The following is a 16,856-nucleotide window of genomic DNA, read 5'->3' as shown; positions in this document are numbered from 1 at the left end:
TTGGACTTGAGCTGCTCTTGTCCAATAAAAACTCACCTCCCAGCAGGCAGCGGTTGCCTGTGACCCTCTCACAGGGGGCACAGCTCTGCAGCGTTTGCCAGGCTAGCTCACACGCCCTGAACGGAGGCTCAGAGACAGAGGAGGGGAGGCCTCCAGGAACAGAGCAGAGTCCTCCACTTGCCCAGGCCTCGGTCCCAGCGGGCACCGTGGGTCTGTTTGCTCACCCTGGGGCCCACACGTGCTCTGAACAGTGAAACCCTCGCAGACACATCAGGTGCTCACTTGTGCCTGGGCCGCAGGATTTACGGAGGTGGCCTTGTTTACCATTCCTGGTGGCGCTGCTACCGTTGAGTCACCCGCTGGCAGAGCTGGGAGGGGAAGCCACTTGGCCTGAGTCCAGAGTTTGGGCTTCCAACCTCTCAGCAGCAGCGCGGCCCCCTCTCCTCCGTCCTTTAAAACGAAGGCCTTTCTGCCGGTCGAGTGTTGACCTAAGAACCAGGAGGTGGCAGTTTGAGTCCCGGTCAGGCCATATGCCCAGGTTGTGGGCTCGATCCCCAGTGTGGGGTGTAGAGGAGACAGCTCTCTCATCATTGTGTTTCTCTCTCTCTCTCCCTCTCCATTTCTCCCTGAGATCAATAAAAAAAAAAAAAAAGAAATAAAATAAAATGAAGGCCTTTCTGCACACCCCACCCTGTCTCTGGCCACTGTCCCCTCCTCCAGTAATGCTCATGACCTTCTCTGGTCCTGGGGGACCCCAGCCCTTCACCCTGAGCCCCAGCAATGTGTATCCAGCTGCCTGTTGGAAGGCTAACCCACATGTCATAGGCGCATCCCCATTCCACTGAGCCCGAGGGCAGCCTCTTCTCTGTGCCCCATCTTGAGCCCCCCATTACTCAGGGCGGTTTCTGGCATCTTTCCCTCTCACCTGCGCGTGTGAGGTGGGGTCCTAGCCCTGCTCTGGTTTTCTGGACCAAAGCTGAGCCCCCAGCGCCTCCCTCAGCTTCCATATTCTCCCGTGGCCCGGCTGGACCCACCCTCCCAGCCCACCATCGCTGGTGTCCAGACCAGGGCACCTCCTGCTCTGCCCAATGCCGGAGTCCCCTGGGCATCTGGTTCAAATACACACTCTCACTCAGCAGGCCTGGGGCACACCTGAGAGCCGGGGTTTCCAACAAGTTCTCGGGCCACGCTGCGGGTCCGCGGGCCACATTTGTGGGCTGATCGCACCCCTCCCTACCAAAGACCTTCCCTGGTTTCCCAGTGCCTTGGATGAAACCCCATTCAAAGCAAACTCCATGCTTCCAAAATCTCCCAGAATCTGCCCCTACTCCCCTAATCAGATCCTGCCTCCTCCCAAGACTGGCTCCCGTGTCCCAGTCTCCTCTCCACCTCTGCTGATGCTGTTCCCTCCACCTGGAATGCCCTTCCAGCTGGTCTCTGTTTATCAAAACCCTTCCTTCAAGACCCAGCCGGGGCTCTGGGGCCAACTGGCTTGGTTCAAACCCTGGCTCCATCCCTGAAAGGCACGAGCAAGGCCCTCACCCTCTCTGTGCTTGTCCTTCTTCTGTGAAGGGGGGACAGTGACTGTTGTGATACATATGAAGAACCAGAAGGACCTGGCACCTGGTAGGTGCTCCCAGCCACACGCCAGCTGTGTGGCCTGGGCTGCATCACCTGGTTTCTAACGTACTAGTGGGACCCCGGCCACGGAGCTGGGAGGGTGAAGTTAGAATGACCCATGTCAAGCAGTGCCTTACACAGTGAACCCTACACAGTACCCTACTAAGTGAACCGCTTAGTAGGACTAGTGGTGGGCAGTATTGTGATTAATGATCATTTATGTGGCTTCTGTCCTTTGACTCCCAGAGCCTTCTGGGAGCTCCATGGTGCCAATAACTGACTCTCTGGTGTCATCCTGATGTGAGTCATACTCAGAGCTGGGGCCTGCTCCCCACCTTCGCCCTGCACATAGTAGGTCTCTGAGAAGCCCAATGGTGAAAGGGCAGCCAGAGCTTGGCAAGCCAACTCCTGCCCTGGCCAGGCTGCCTCGTAGGCCTATGTGGCCGCTGGCTCCAGGTCTCTGTGGCCCTGGTTTGGGCACCCAGAGAGCGGCACCTCCAACTCTCCACCTGTGCCCGGCTGGCCAGCACCCTCTGGAGGGTGTGGTGGGATCACTGCTGCCCTGCTGGCCCGAATCGCAGGGAACAGCTGATGCTGCCCCACTAGCCCGTGGCTCAGCCCTGAAGGGCAGACCTTGGGGAAACTGAGGCTTCGAGGGGGTGACTTGCTTGGGGACACGGCCTGTAAGGGACTCCCCATCCCTTCCTGGATAACTTGCTTCTCTCTGTGTTTCCCGGCCCACACTGGGGGCTCTTGTCCTGATAATGAGGGAGTGCCCACTGCAGCCCTGGGCCGGAGGGCAGGCATCAGCCACAGTCTGGACAGCGGGGCTGCGGCTGGAGAGCACAGAGCTGCCTTCTGGAAGCTCTGGGTGGGGCCTCTCTGTACCCCCCCACGGGGCAGCTTGACTCAGGCGGGTGGTGGGGGGCGGCCTTCCCCACAGCAGCCCCGGCCCCGGGGCGCCTGAGAAGGTTCCCCTCATGTTGCAGCAGGGCAGGAGGCTGCTCCCTCTGTTAGAGAGGGGACCTGCAGCCCTGAGCACCCCATGTGCCGGATATGGGGAGGCTGCACTGGAGTGATCAGGAGCCAGACTGCTGGGCGGCCCTAACTTCAGCACTTCCAGCTGTGTGGCCTCAGGCACCTTCATCCCCTCTCTGAGCTTCATTTCCCTGTCCTGCGCTCTCCCTGCCTCATCACCACATTCACAGCAACTATTCCACTGGTCAGAGCCACCGGCTCCCTCACCGCTGTGCTCGGATGGCAGTGCCTGAGGGAAGGTCTGGAAGGTAGTAAATGGTCAGTAAGTGGAATCGTCATCATTATTATCACGGTTGTGGCTACTTACCCCCGTAATGTGAAGTCCTCACAGCACCTGTGACTTGGCAAGCATTGACCCACGCTGTGGGATGAGGGAATGCAGGGAGCCCCGCCCCTTGGGGTGGCCACCGCCATCTGAAGCCTCCCAGGACCTCAGCAGCCAGTGAGCTGCGGACAGTGACCAGAAAGGGGGCGGGGCGCCGGCCCACCCCCAGATCCCTCGCGGAGCTTCGGGGCCACCAGGAATGGTGTTTCACTGGGCCTCAGTTTCCTCTCTGGCCTAGCAGATGGACTAAGCGATGCCATTTCCAGAAGCCCCTGGCGTCTCAGAGCCCGGAGCCTGAGTCTGAGATGTTGACAGTGTGTGTGCCTGGCGAGCGCTGTGCTGGGTCCCTGTGCTGGGAGGACTGAGGCTCAGGGAGACTCAAGGTCAGGTGGCCAGTCGTGCGTGGACTGGCTGGCTGCATGCCAGGCGCTTGATCCCCACCTCCCCAACCCCCCAACCCCCCAACCCCGTGCCTTCCGCTCTGCCGGTCATTGGTCATTGCCGGCTCCTGTCGGCTGCCAAGGAGGATGGACACTCCTTCAGGAAGGGGCAGTTGTCGCCTGGGCCTGGCGGCGGGGGCAGCATCAAAGCGCCCGTTGCCCTAGCAACCCTTGCCGCTGGGCACTTTGGGGAGAACGCCCTGGGAAGCGGCAGATGGAGGGTGAGGAGGCAGCACTATCCCTGGCTGGTGTCTGTCCCTGAAACCAGGCACCTATCTGCCCAAATGCGGGGTGAGGCTGAGGTGCCCCTTTGCCCAGTGCTGAGTCACAGGCATCCCCCAGGGTCCCTGCCTCAGCCCCCAGCCCTGCCCCCTTCTCAGCCTCCCTCTGAGAAATCCATGACTCACTAATGGTCCGTCATCCCTAGCCGAGCTAGGGAGGAGGGAGGAGGGAGGAGGGAGGAGGGAGGAGGGAGGAGGGAGGAGGGAGGAGTCGTCTGGAGGGGGCATCCCCCCCACCAAACACCCAGCACCTCCCCAGGCTCCTCCTCCTCCCCCACACTGGCTGCCGGCCGCCCTGCCCTGTGAGGAAGGGCCGGAGCCACCACACGCACAGCAGCTCTCTCCGCAGCAGGACCCGGGCAGGTTAAGCCTGGGAGGTGAATCTTGAAAGGCCAGTCACCTGCCTGACCCTACCCGGACCCCCCACCTGGCGCCAGGTACCAGGTCAAGGAGGGAGGAGGGAGGGGGGTGGAATGGGGACTTGGGAGTCTTGGTATCTGGGTTGGAGCCCAGAGGAGCATTGCTGTAGGGGGGTCTCTAGAGTTGGGGGTAGATGGACAGGGAGATGCCTGGGAAGGGGACGGGGCCTGAAACCTCTCTGAAACACTAGTCCTGTGTTAGCTGGGGAAACTGAGGCTCAGAGCGGCATGTTCGCTGGGTCTGCTCGCTGGGCTGGGCGGTGAGAGGAGTTACTCCTGCTCCCCTGGCACAGTGGGGAGCCAGGCTCTGAGGGGGCAGGTGGCTTATCTGCGGTCACCTAACGATAGAGCCAGGGTCCCGGCTCCGGAGCACCGGCCCTTGAGGGCAGTTTCACCTGCAGCTGCCTGGGCTGGGTCCGGCCCCCAGGTGAGCTCGTCCTCACCCGGGCATCCTTGGGAGGAGGTGGTCTTGGCGTGGGAACCGGGGCAGGTAGATGAGGAAGCAGAGGCTGAGGGCTGGGCAGTGCACTGCCAGCTAAACCACCAGACCCCCGGGCTACAGCCTGCGGGGCACAGATAGGGCCTTCCCACCCACCCGGGGGGCGACCCTGTTCCATCTGGGGAAGCCGCTGGTTCCTGTCCTCCCGCCTCCCCACCAGCCTCCTTCCTGTGGCGCTGAGCTGAGGTCTCACAGAGCCCCACAGGATGGGGTTTGGGGGCCATGAGCCTAGGCAGGGCCCCTCTTGCCCCTACCCGCTCCCCCCCGACCCCACCCCCGCTCCCACCCTGCCTGGAGCAGCCCTGGCTGGGGAGGCCGGCAGGCGGGGGGCGGGGGGGCGGGGAGGCAATAGTCTCTGTGACTCCAGAGGGCCAAGGGAGTTATACATACAAACATTTATTGAGCACCTACTGTGTGCCAGGTACTCTGCAGTGACTGGGATGAATAGGTGTCTTACAAGTCACGGGCCAGCCCCAGGCCCTGTGGGGACCCTGAGGGCAGCGGGTTGGTTCCTTGAGGTGGAGACAGAGTCTGTGAGAGCCACTGGCTGCTGAGTTGGGTCACAGAACTGAGGCCGGCAGAGGTGGGACTGGCTCCTGGGGGCCAGACCTGACCGCGTTAGCTGCAGGGACTGAGATATAGACCCACTGTGGTCATAGCAGCACGTGCCTCCTTGCCTCGCCCCTCTCTCTGGGCCTCAGTTGCTGCAGCTGCTAAATGGGCGTGTGAGGTGATAATAGCTGCCCTGCACCCGTGGCTCCGAGGTGTCAGGTCATGAGGGACACCCCCCAACTCCCCGCAGGGTCTGTGAGGGAGAGGCCTGGACAGGCAGCCTGCACTGTTGCTGCCCTGGGCCACGGGGCAGGGGCCAGTCGCCTGGCTGGGACACCCAAATCTTGTCAGGGACACAAACAAACAGGACAGTTAGGCTCTGAGGCTGAGGAGTGAGATAAGCCTGCTGGGGGAGGCGGAGTGAGCGTGCTGCCTCGGAGGCCTGGAGGCTCAGCGAAGGACCCCTAGGCTGGGCTTGGGGAGTGGTAAGGAGCGGGGGGGAAGGAAGAATTTAAGTGCGTGTGTGTGAGGGTGGGGGGGGGGGGCGGATTCCTGGCAGAGGAAACTGCATGGGGAAAGGTGTGGAAATAGTGAGGGCCTGAGGGAATGGGGCAGGCGATGGCACTGCAGACCTGGCACGGGGCATGTCCTGGTGGCTGAGCGCCAGGTGGGCAGCTCTGCTCTGCCCTGCGGGGGAGGGGCTGGTGGGGGGACTTGCGCAGCTCTGCACACAGGGCCGGCTGGGACGGGGAGGGCAGGGTGTGTGGTGTGGGGCTCACGGTGCGTGCTTGGGGGACAGTGTGTGGGTGGTGGGAGCTGTGCCCATTTCAGGGGTATGGGTGACTCCCACATGGAAAGGGTGAAGAGTCAGGGGCAGACTGGTGGGGGCGTGAGGGGAATGTGACAATATAGTCCCAAATCCAATATCCCCAGAGCTTAGCAGGCTCTGCACCCCCAATGCCAACCAGGGGCTCTGTGGACCCCTCCTTCTGACTCACAGCAGATGGGGGCATCACGTGAGCAAATCTGGCAGCTGGGGGACCGGGACCCCTGGGGACAGGCAGATGGCAGGGGCGGAGGGGAGGAGAGCAGGGTTGGCACAAAGGGGCCTCTCACACGGGGTGGGTGGGGTGGGTGGGGCGGGTCCAGGCTGGCTCTGCCTCTCCAGTGCTGCCCTCCCCCATCTGTCTCATGCCCCATCGGGAGCTCCTGAGGTTCTGGGGAGCCCTTTGGATTCTGGGGTCAGGCCTGGGCAGCTGGGCAGAGGGACCCGGGTGGGGGAGGAGCGAGGAACACAGTTTCTGACCCCTGCTCTGTCCCAGCCTGCCCTGGCCTCCCTCCTGCCCTCAGAGCCTGGCCACCGGGGCTCAGTGCTCTGCATGCACCTTTCTTCCCACGAAGCAGGTGTTGGTGCTGAGCCACCTAGAGGGCACTGAGGTGCAGGAGGCTCACCTGTGGGTGACCTCTTGTGTTGGTGGCTCTAGGCAGGGGTCCTCAAACTTTTTAAACAGGGGGACAGTTCACTGTCCCTCAGAAGGTTGGAGGGCCGGACTATAGTTTTAAAAAAAACACTATGAACAAATTCCTATGCGCACTGTGGGCCCGGGACGCGTCGGCTGCTAAGCAGGACAGGCAGCGGCACCTAGCGGGCCGCATGTGGCCCGCGGGCCATGGTTTGAGGACGCCTGCATAGAGTGCTCTTGTCCACTGAGTTCTCCTGGCCCCTGGAAGGGGGGCGGGGAGGGGGCTCCTGGGCCAGGCCAGGTCTGTTCTGGGTGCCCTTGTCTCAAACCCCATCCCTGCTGCTGCCCACACCCTCTAGGACCCACAGAGAGAGCAAGGCCGCTTGCCTGGGGAGAGCCCTGGCTTTGCTCCTCTCTGGGTGTGTGAACATGGGTGCCTGCATCCGTGTCCTCACCTGGAAAGAATCTGCCTGGGAGCTGCTGTGAGGACGATGGGCTTGCTGTGGCCCGCATAGATGCTGGCCTTACCACGGTCTCCCCATGGGGCAGGTGGGTGCACTGAGGCCGGGATGTTTTCGAATAGCTCAGGGGACTTTCCCTTGCCTCCCACCTAGGGGAGCTGGGGCCACCTGGGCTGCGGGAAGCCCCCCAGCCTGACTTGTGCTTTGGTGGGGAGCACTGTGGGTGGGCACGTGTTCCTGGGCTGATACGGCTCAGGCGGTTTGTGGTGAGCTTGGCAGCTCCAGGCAGAGATCAAAGCCGAGCCCTGGAGGAGCCGGCAGAGCGGGGCGGCCTCTGCATTAGAGGGAGCCGGCCTTGGGGTGGGGGCCTCACTGCCCGGAAGCCAGCCCAGCTCCAGTCCCTGAAAGGCTGCCGTTCTGCAGCTAATGGCTCCATGCGGCTCCCCAGGCTCAGAGCCACTCAGTCGGCCTCCAAGCGAGCAGCAGTGGGAGGCCAGCCACCTCTGCCTTCTCCCGGTCCCTCCCCTCCTGTCCTCGGCAGAGCTTGGCCTTCCTCCCCGGGAAGCGCTGGCCTCATCGCTCTAGGCCCCTGGGGGTGAGCAGGGCTCTCGGACTGCTGCCCACGGTCCCAGCCTCCTGGGCCTCCCTGTCCTGACCTACACACAGGGACGCCAGTGCCACCCCGGGCAGGGCTGTTGCTGGAATTTGGGGCGATAAATCACTGCACAGAGCGGACTTGCTTAGCTGAAGGTTTTGTCTTTGGAGCTGTGGGGTGGTTGAGTTAGAACTAAGTTCAAATCCTTGAAAAGTGACCTTGAGCCTGGCCGGCGTGGCTCAGTGGTTGAGTGTCGACCTATGAACCAGGAGGTCACGGTTCGATTCCTAGTCAGGGCACATGCCCGGGTTGCGAGCTCGATCCCAGTGTGGGGCGTGCAGGAGGCAGCCGATCAATGATTCTCTCTCATCACGGATGTTTCTATCGCTCCCTCTCCTTTCGTCTCTGAAATCAATAATACATATATATGTGTATGTGTATATATATATGTGTGTGTGTATACATATATATATGTGGGTATTTATATATATGAAAAGTGGCCTTGAGCAAGTGCCTTAAAATCCCTTAGGCTGTGGTGAAATGGGGTGGGGAGACCTGAACCTCCACTAGGATTAACTGTGACAGCCACATGCTGTAGGGACTCCCGGGCAGGAGGGCCTCCCCCCACACCCCAGACCTCTGCTCCTTCTTCACCCAGCTCAGCTGTTCCCTGGGAGAGGCTGCACCAGGCGGGGCGAGCTGGGGGTTCTGTCCTAGCTCCATCTGCTGTGTGAACTTGGACAGGTGTACTAGCCTCTCTGTGCCTCGTTTTCCTCATCTTTAAAACGAGGGTGGTAATGGCACCTTGAGAGGGCAGTAGATCCCAGGTGCTGAGGACGGTGCCTGGCACACCACAGCGATGCCGTCGCTGCCACCATCGGGGCCAGCCCCAGCCCTCTGTGAGAAGCAGCGGTGAGTGCATCCCGGTGCAATAGCCTGTCCTTCCATGCTGTCCCTGGAAAGGCACCGGGAACGGGCGGCCACAGTGAGCACTCTCACCCGTTGAGGTCTTGATCGGCCTTATGGCTCCAGGCTATTGTCCAGGACCGGGACTCTCTCCTGCTGCCTGAGCCCCAAGGCCTGGCCGGCTTGGCCACTGTCCTGGCTGTAGGGGAGGCGTGAGTGCAAGTTGGGCTGGTTTCCTGGGGCAGCGCTCTGTGGCCACTTGTCTGCTGGGCTGAGTTCCCGTGGCCCCCCGGGGGCTGCACCGGGTGGCTGACCCCTTCTGGCTCCCTGGCCAAGTCTGGCCCTCAGGGTGTGGCTGCGTCTTGTGTCTCTGACCCTGTGTCGGGGGACAACTGCCCAGACCCACCTGCCTTGTTGGTGACAAATGCCAGGGGTGAACCCCAGGGCCCGGCTGGGGCAGTGAGTCACGCCTGGCCTGGTGCCCTCTGTCCACTGCTTCTCTGGCTGTGTCATCATCTGGACATGTGTCAGACCCTTGGGGCAACTCATGACCCAACCCCCTCTGCCTGGGGCATAGGCCTTCACTACCAACAAAGACTCTCATTCAGTCCCAGGTGCTGTTAGTCCTCAGAGATTTGCATTTCTATCCTCATGTCATAGATGGGGAAGCAGGTTCCCAGTCCCCAGGCCAGTCGGGGGGCCTAAATCTGGGTCTCCTGCCTCCCAGCCTGGACCTTTTCCCCATGACACCACTGATGGAATGCTCAGCAGGTGTTAAGTGTGGCGGGGAAGTTGTAGCGGGAACTTGGGCTCGTGTGGGGTTCCTCATGGCCCCTCCAGCCCTGAGCTTCTCTGGCCTCGGGAGAGGCACCCATTCCCACGTTCTTCCTGGGGATTAGGTCCCTGACAGTGCCCCAGCCATTCTAGCAGCATCAGCCAGTGTTTGTGGGCGGGTGGTGAAACCCCCCGTGGCCTTGCCTGTCACCATGCCCGGACTTCCCCATGAGCGCCCCCAGTTGCATCTCCAGGGGCTCCTACTAGCCTGCTAATGGTGCAGAGAGCTGGATGGGAAGCACAGAGGGAGTCAGGGCATCAGGGGCATGGACCAGAGTGAGGCTGGAGGGTGTGAGGGAGGCGTGGGGAAGGGGGGCCACCCACCTCCTAAATCATCAGGGAGCTGATGCAGCCCCTTTCTCTCCTTATCCAAGGGGCCTGCACCTGGGTAGGGGTGTCCCTAACCTCGAGGTACTCCCCCCTCTACCCACCTGCACGTGACCTTGCCTTGGAGAGCAGTGGCAGTGGGCAGGGCCGGAAGGAATCCTCTTGTGGTTTTCTCAAAGCTGTACTTCCCCTCTGTCCAGTGACTGCGCCTGCCGCACCCTCCTGGGCTCTGCCACCTGCGTGCACATCCCAAACCTGACGGGCAGTGTCTGTGTCTGCTCTCCGGCTCCTGGCTGGGAGTCGAGCACGCCCAGGTCCTGGTGCCCGGACTGGGGCGGGGGAGCTGGGCCCAGGTGCAGCCCCCCTTGCCAGGACCAGGGGCAAGGGATAGCATTCCTCCCTCCGGAGACCTTGCTGCAGGTGCCAGCATGCCTGAGAGCCCCTCCTCTGCTCCCCAACCTGTTTGGGGAACCAGATGGGCAGCGGCAGTAACTGCTGTCCAGGCGGGACCGTAGTGGGAGGGGATCGACCCCTATTCGTGGGCCTCCCCGAGGATAGAAAGGCTGGCATGCTGGAGTTGGTGAATGCCCAGAGGGTGGGTGGCACGTGGAGGAGGGAGTAGAGTGGGTCTCGAGCTTGTTACTTGGGCAAGCCCGTTCTGTGACGTCTAAAATGAGCCTCAGCATTTTGGCCCCCACTCCGCGCTGGTCGGCCGTGTTGTGGTTGTTAAGTGAGGATCGTTCATCTCTTTGGCAGAGACTTGGCTCTGGGCAGCAAGGAGCTAGATACAGCCGTGGGCAAACTACGGCCCGTTCGGCTGTTCATCCGGCCAGCGGAGCCGAAAGAGCGGAGGGTTCTCTTGCTCTCCCCTCCGCTCCTTTATTTTAAATTTATATTAGTTCACACAAACACTCCATCCATGCTTTTGTTCCGGCCCTCTGGTCCAGTTTAAGAACCCATTGTGGCCCTAGAGTCAAAAAGTTTGCCCACCCCTGATAGAAGCTATTGTGTTTTTTATTTTTTATTATTTAAAAAATTTTTTTTATTGATTTCAGAGAGAGGAAGGGGGAGAGAGAGAGAGATAGAAACATCAGTGATGAGAGAGAATCCTTGATCAGCTGCCTCCTGCACACCCCACACTGGGGATCAAGCCCTCAACCCGGGCATGTGCCCTCCTGACCGGGAATTGAACCATGACCTCCTGGTTCATAGGTTGACGCTCAACCACTGAGCCGCGCCGGCCGGGCTATTGTAGGTATTTTGTTATTACAAGAGCCTAGTGACGGGGGGTAGGACCTCGCTGCCGCGCCTCGGTGTCTCCGTGTGCTGCTGCAGTTCGTAAGCAGAGGTGTGTGTAAAAGGCCAGGGGTGCCCCTGTGTGCCCTCCCTGGCTCCTCTGAGCCGCAGCCCCTCCAGCCCCTTTAAGCACCGGGGCTCCGGAGCCCACAGCGACTGCCTCTCGGCCCAGCAGGCCTTGGAATCTTTTCCAGGACAAGGTTCTACCGAGAACAGCAGCTCCTTTCTTTGCTTTCTCTTCCGCTTCCTCCGGGGGCCAAAAATAGTGCGTGAATGGGACCCAGCTCTGGGCCAGCAGCAAGACAATAGCTGCCTCCTGACCCAGGCAGGCCTCCTGGCTCTGGGCCACGGGGTGGGGGTGGGGGGCCGAGGTGCAGGGAAGGGGGTGCGTGGCCACTCCGGGCCGCATGGCCCCAAGCCCCTGCTGTCTTTCCCATGACCTCTGCCAGAAAGCATCCCACATCCCCTCCATTCCCTTGGAGCGGGATGGCCAAGGTTTTTCCCGCTGGTGCTGGGAGGGTGCTTGGAGGTGCTTGGCTGAAATCTGGGCCCTTAGCCCCCTGAGCAACCCTCCCTGTCTCCCGAGCCGGCTGTGGTCCGGCGCCTAAGGCCTCGGTGGAGACGCCCCTTGTTCTCTTCTGTGCCGTCTGGCATAAGCAGGCCACCCCATGGCTCTGATTTTCTTTTCCTTTTGACTCAATGGGACTTTTTAGAGGTCAAAGGGCTGTGCCCTCTGGGGAGGAAGTGAGCTCCCTGTCACAAAGGTGATCAAATAAAGTTTGGACGTCACTGGATGGGGGCCAGGATTAGTCAGGCATCAGATGGACATGGAGTCTTCATGTCTTCATGTCTCCGGGGAGATCTGGGCTTGAATTCCATACCCCTCTCTTACTGGCTAGGTGGCCTTGAGCAAGCCATAGCACCTCCCTGAGCCTCTGTTTTCCCATCTGTAAGATGGGTTCAACAGGGCTAACTTTTGCCAAGTGGTGGAAATGGACCTCCAACATGCTCAGTGTAGTGCCTGGCACACAGATGGCGTTTCAGAAGCATGGCCTCTGTTCTCCTCCCTCCCAGGACTGGTACTTACTCTGGGACACAGAGAGGAGGGTCTGACCCCCTCTTGGCTCCCAGGGAGCTCAGGGGGAAAAAAGCCAGGAGAATCCCCAGCCCCAGAGCTCACTCAGAAGGAAGGTTCCTGCTGGGCTGTGGCAATCTGGGAAGGCTTCCTGTAGGAAGTGGCTCCGTAAGAAGCTTCCGGAAAAGTATGGTGCACATTCTACACTCACGGCAGCCAATGGTGAGGTGTAGAGAAGTGTCCAGTCTGGGTTGAGGTCAAGGCCACAGACTGGAGCTTCCAGAGCCAAATGCAGCTGACAATAGGCATTTTTGGTCACAGGGTTAGGCCCCCACTGGGTTCTAAAAAGACTTGGGTTTAAAGTGAATGTTGACAAACTTGGGCAAGTGTTCTCCATAACCTGCTTTCTTAAACCCGCCCTTCCTCCTGCCGGCTCCCAGCCTGGCCTGGCCAGCATCTGTGTGAATTGGGGACTTGGGTAGGAGACAAGTTAGGGGGGCTGCGCCATGTTGGGTCGAGCCGGGCAGTGACGTAGGGGCTGAAGCTGCCAACGGTTGCCAGGGAACGGTTGCCAGGGGCTGCTGTCACCTGCGCCCCTTCTCCCGCGCTGGCGGGCTGGCAGCTTACAGCCGGCTTCCCATGCTACCCCCTTTGTTTGAAGCTCCGTGAGGGTGAGGGGCTGAGGTCCTCCTCTGGCCTCTTGGACGGAGAAGCTGACCCAGCACCCCAGCGGCTGAGCCTGCAAACAAGGTGAGCCCTTGGCTCACTCCAAGCTCTTTCCGTATTTACAGTCCACTTGATTCCCGGGAGGAGTCCAGGTACGATTCTTCCTGCAACCTCCTCCCCGCCTCCCGCCTCCCGCCTCCCTCCTTCCTCCTCCCTCCTCTCTCCTCTCTCCTCCCTCATCCCTCTCACTCCTGGTCTTGCTCCCTTCTCCTCCCCCAAACCACTTCCCACCCCCTCTTTCCTTTCCCTTCTTCACCCCTCCCCTCCCTTCTATCTTTCTCCTCTCCCTTCTCTTGCCTACACCCCTCCATTACCCTTCCTTCCCCCTCCCCTTCCCCTCTCCCCCTCTTTCTCTTTTTTCCTCCATTCCCCCTTCCCTCTTCTCCCCAACACTGATAGTGTAGCTGGTGGGTGGGGTGGGGTGGGGCTGGGATGGCATAAGGACCCTGGGGGAATCATAGAAGTTACTGTAAGGGGACTCGGTGTATTAAACACCCCCAGAACAGCGAGGAAGTGGTTTGGGGTGAGATCTTCACAGTCGCACCCCTCCCCTCAGTCACACTCCAGCTTAAATTATTTTCCATCCCTGGGTCGCAGCCCAGGGTCAAAGCCAAGCCTCAGAGGGTCAAGGCCTGCAGGGGACAGAGCATAGGGGCGGAGCTGGGACAGGTCACCTGGGGGTTCTGACAGCCCCAGCAGCAGGGCCCTGGGAGTTATGAAACTAACCCCAACGAAACACATTTCTTGCCATCTTTTACTGTGAAATCCACGGCACCTTTTATTGTGAATTTCAAAGAGAAGCTTTTTACAGCCAGGTAAGATCAAGGGGACACGGGCAGCAAAATCAAGGGCTTGAGTCCTGAGTGGGGAGCGGGCCCTGAGGTCGAGCCTCAGCACCGCCTCTTGCTAGCTGTGTGCTCTGCAGCTGCGGCCTCAGTTTCCTTATCTATTAAATGGGTATAATGGTACTTGTCTCATAAGGCTTGGGGAGAGCTTAGAATTGAGTCTTGCATTTTCAAAGAGCTGGATGAATGTGTTACGGGAGGGAGTGAGCACCCTGCCCAGGGGGTATGTGAACAACATGGACCTGGTGAGGCTGTGCCGTGTGCTCAGCGAGCTGGATGGGATCTTGGTCTGCCCTTCCCTGGAGGGGACTTCGGGCACAGTGTCCAGGACTTGGGACTTGAGCCTGAGCCTGGCCCAGGCCCCCAGGCCTCGTGGGGGAGGACATCTGGCTGGGTGTCCTGTCTGCCCCTGAGCCAGGGGCCAGGGACCTGGAGGAGGAGAAAAGAAAGGGAGGGCTGGTGGTGACCTTGGGAAAACTCAGGGTCCTGTGCTTCAAGGACAGGTGCTCTGCAGGGCCCAGGGCCACCGAAAGGCAGCCTCCAGGAAGCGTGTGTGTGGAGGGGGAGGCGGGGGGGGGGGGAGGGATGGTGCGGCGGGGGGGCGTCACTGGCCTTGGGTGCGGTGGGAACACAGATGGGGAAGGGGAACTTGAGCCAGACAGCTGAGGTCCGACTGTGGTTCCCCAGAGGAGACTGGCCAGGAGGGAGGAGGAGGCCGCCAGCACCGTTGCCCTGGCTGCCAGCTGGAGGTGAGCCCTGCCCTTCCCCGCAAGCTCCAGAGGCCCTGGCCGCCGCGGAGAAGGCAGGCGGGGGCTGGGGATCACACCTACTAACTCACCAGAGGAGGACACGGAGGCCGCGGCAGGGACTGACGGGCCCAAAGGTCCAGGGACAGGTAGCAGCAGAGCTGGTCTGGACCTGGTGTGGCTCACTCTTGCCACCCTGCCTAGTAGGGGCATTCCTGGACAGGTGCTGACAGGTGCGTGGCCTGGGGTTTTTGGAGTCCGGCCGCAGCGGCTCCTCGGGGAGAGGGCTGGGGGACTTGGCCGTGGACTGAGGCTGGCCTAGAGCATGGAGCTGACCCTGCCCTGCTCATGAAAGAATCTGGTCCCCAGCCCCACACCAGGCTCGGCTGGATCGGGGACCCTCCTAGTTCCTCCTCCTCCCTTAGGATCTAGGTCTCCTTAATCCACTATACAATTCTCAGAGGCATTGATTCTCACTCCCCAAAGTTCTTGCATCCTCATGTTCTCTCTCTTTTTCTCTTTCCCTCCCTCCCTCCCTCCCTCCCTCCCTCCCTTCCTCCCTCTCCATTCCAACATTCTAAGTGTCTCAGCTGCTTGAGGCAAGGCGAGGGCCCAGCTGGCTGCGGTTGACTTTAATGGAAGCACCAACCTGGGGACAGGGCTGGCAGTGCCCTTTGTCCAAGAGCGGGCGATGCTGGCCGGAGGGAGGTGGGATGGGGCCGAGTGTACCCCAGGCTCTCCGGGGACCTCTTGCCTGGAAGTGTCAAGGATAATGATGAGTGGCCCTGGGGACCATCACCGCCTAAAGGGCTCTTGCAGTCCATCTTGTGCTAGCTAATGGCCTTGGGGACAGCTCAGAGGGGAGCGGGGGCCTGGAAGCCGGGATCGGCGGGGGTGGGAGGGTATGTGTGTGTGTGTGTGTGTGTGTGTGTGTGTGTGTGTGTGTGTGTGTGTATACAGGCTTCCTATCTGTGTGGTGGCAAGATCTCTGAGAGCTGATTTTCATGTTGATAATGGTTATCCATGCCAAAAAAAAAAAGAAAGGATGCACTACCAGGTTGAGCTGGGAAGCTAAGGCCCATCTAGCTCGGTGGATTTTCTTCCTGCAGGACTTACTAGGCGCACCGGTTAATAATGCGGATTTTTATCACTAGATGGAGTTGCACATGTTGATATAGATGCGATTTGATATGTATGCTATTTTGTTGTATTGACAACAAGCTTCAAAACTTCATATGTCAAATTTTCTGAGGGTGGTAACATCATAGATATTTTTACACTTAAAAATGTCGAATTTCATGCCAAAAAAAAAAAAAAGAGCATTTGCGGGAAGTTTTAATTCATGACTTTATTTTGAAGAAAAGTGCTGCTGAAAGGTATTGTATACCTTCGGGAAGCTTATGGTGAACATGCTCCGTCTCAAGATACTTGTGAACGCTGGTTTAAATGCTTTGAAAGTGATGATTTCGATGTGACAGACAAAGAACGTCCAGGTCAACTGAAAAAGTTTGAAGACCAACAATTACAAGCATTATTGGATGAAGATGGGTGTCAAACTCAAAAACAACTTGCAGAAAGATTAAACGTTGCTCAGCAAACAATTTCCGATCATTTACAAGCAATGGGAAAGATTTTAAAGGAAGGAAAATGGGTGCCCCATTAACTGAACAAAAGACAAATGGAAAATCGAAAAGTCATCAGTAAAATGTTGCTTCAACGGCACGAAAGAAAGTCTTTTTTGCATCGAATTGTGACTGGCGATGAAAAGTGGATTTATTTTGAGAATCCCAAACGCACAAAATCATGGGTTGATCCAGGTCAACCACCAACATCGACTGCAAGGCCAAATGGCTTCGGAAAGAAGACAATGCTCTGCATTTGGTGGGATCAGGAAGGTGTGGTGTATTATGAGCTTCTAAAACCAGGTGAAACCGTTAATACTGATTGCTACCGACAACAAATAATCAATTTGAACCACACTTTGATCATAAAACCACCAGAATGGGCCAGAAGACACAGCAAAGTAATTTTGCTTCATGATGACGCACCATCACACACTTCAAAACCAGTTAAAGACACATTAAAAGATCTTGCCTGGGAAGTATTAACCCACCCGCCGTATTCACCAGACCTTGCTCCTTCAGATTACCACTTGTTCCGTGTTCCGATCCATGGCATGCGCACTTTCTGAGCAGCACTTCAAAACGTACGAAGAAGTGGAGAATTGGGTCTCTGAATGGTTTGCCTCAAAACAAGAAAAGTTCTATTGGGTCGGTATCCACAAATTACCTGACAGATGGGGGAACTGTGTAGCTAGTGATGGACAATACTTTGAAGAAAGCACTTTTGATGTTTCTCTTGAAATTATTGTGTTGTCTTTAATTACAAAATCCGCATTGTTAACCGGT

At 58.9% G+C, this 16,856-nt stretch overlaps 1 protein-coding gene across 8 annotated transcripts in view; it reads left to right on the top strand.

The window, feature by feature from the left end:
- The first annotated feature begins 3,242 nt into the window (after positions 1-3,242).
- The window catches only part of ADGRG1 (adhesion G protein-coupled receptor G1), a 32,546-nt gene continuing 18,932 nt past the window's right edge, over positions 3,243-16,856 (top strand). The window contains exon 1 of one of the 8 annotated variants that reach the window (XM_080643601.1): positions 3,243-3,366. The gene's annotated coding sequence lies outside the window, so the exon portion shown is untranslated. Of the gene's footprint in view, positions 3,367-3,625; positions 3,645-3,967; positions 4,142-7,168; positions 7,187-12,929; positions 12,950-13,470; positions 13,673-14,339; positions 14,452-14,479; positions 14,682-16,856 lie in introns of those variants that run through there. The other 7 variants (XM_080643603.1, XM_080643598.1, XM_080643605.1 and 4 more) reach the window with 7 other exon arrangements.

This window comes from Plecotus auritus, assembly GCF_963455305.1.
Source record: "Plecotus auritus genome assembly, chromosome: 10".
Taxonomy (NCBI): domain Eukaryota; kingdom Metazoa; phylum Chordata; class Mammalia; order Chiroptera; family Vespertilionidae; genus Plecotus; species Plecotus auritus.
The sequence above is the reverse complement of the archived record's forward strand: the minus strand, read 5'-3'. Positions and strand labels throughout refer to the sequence as shown.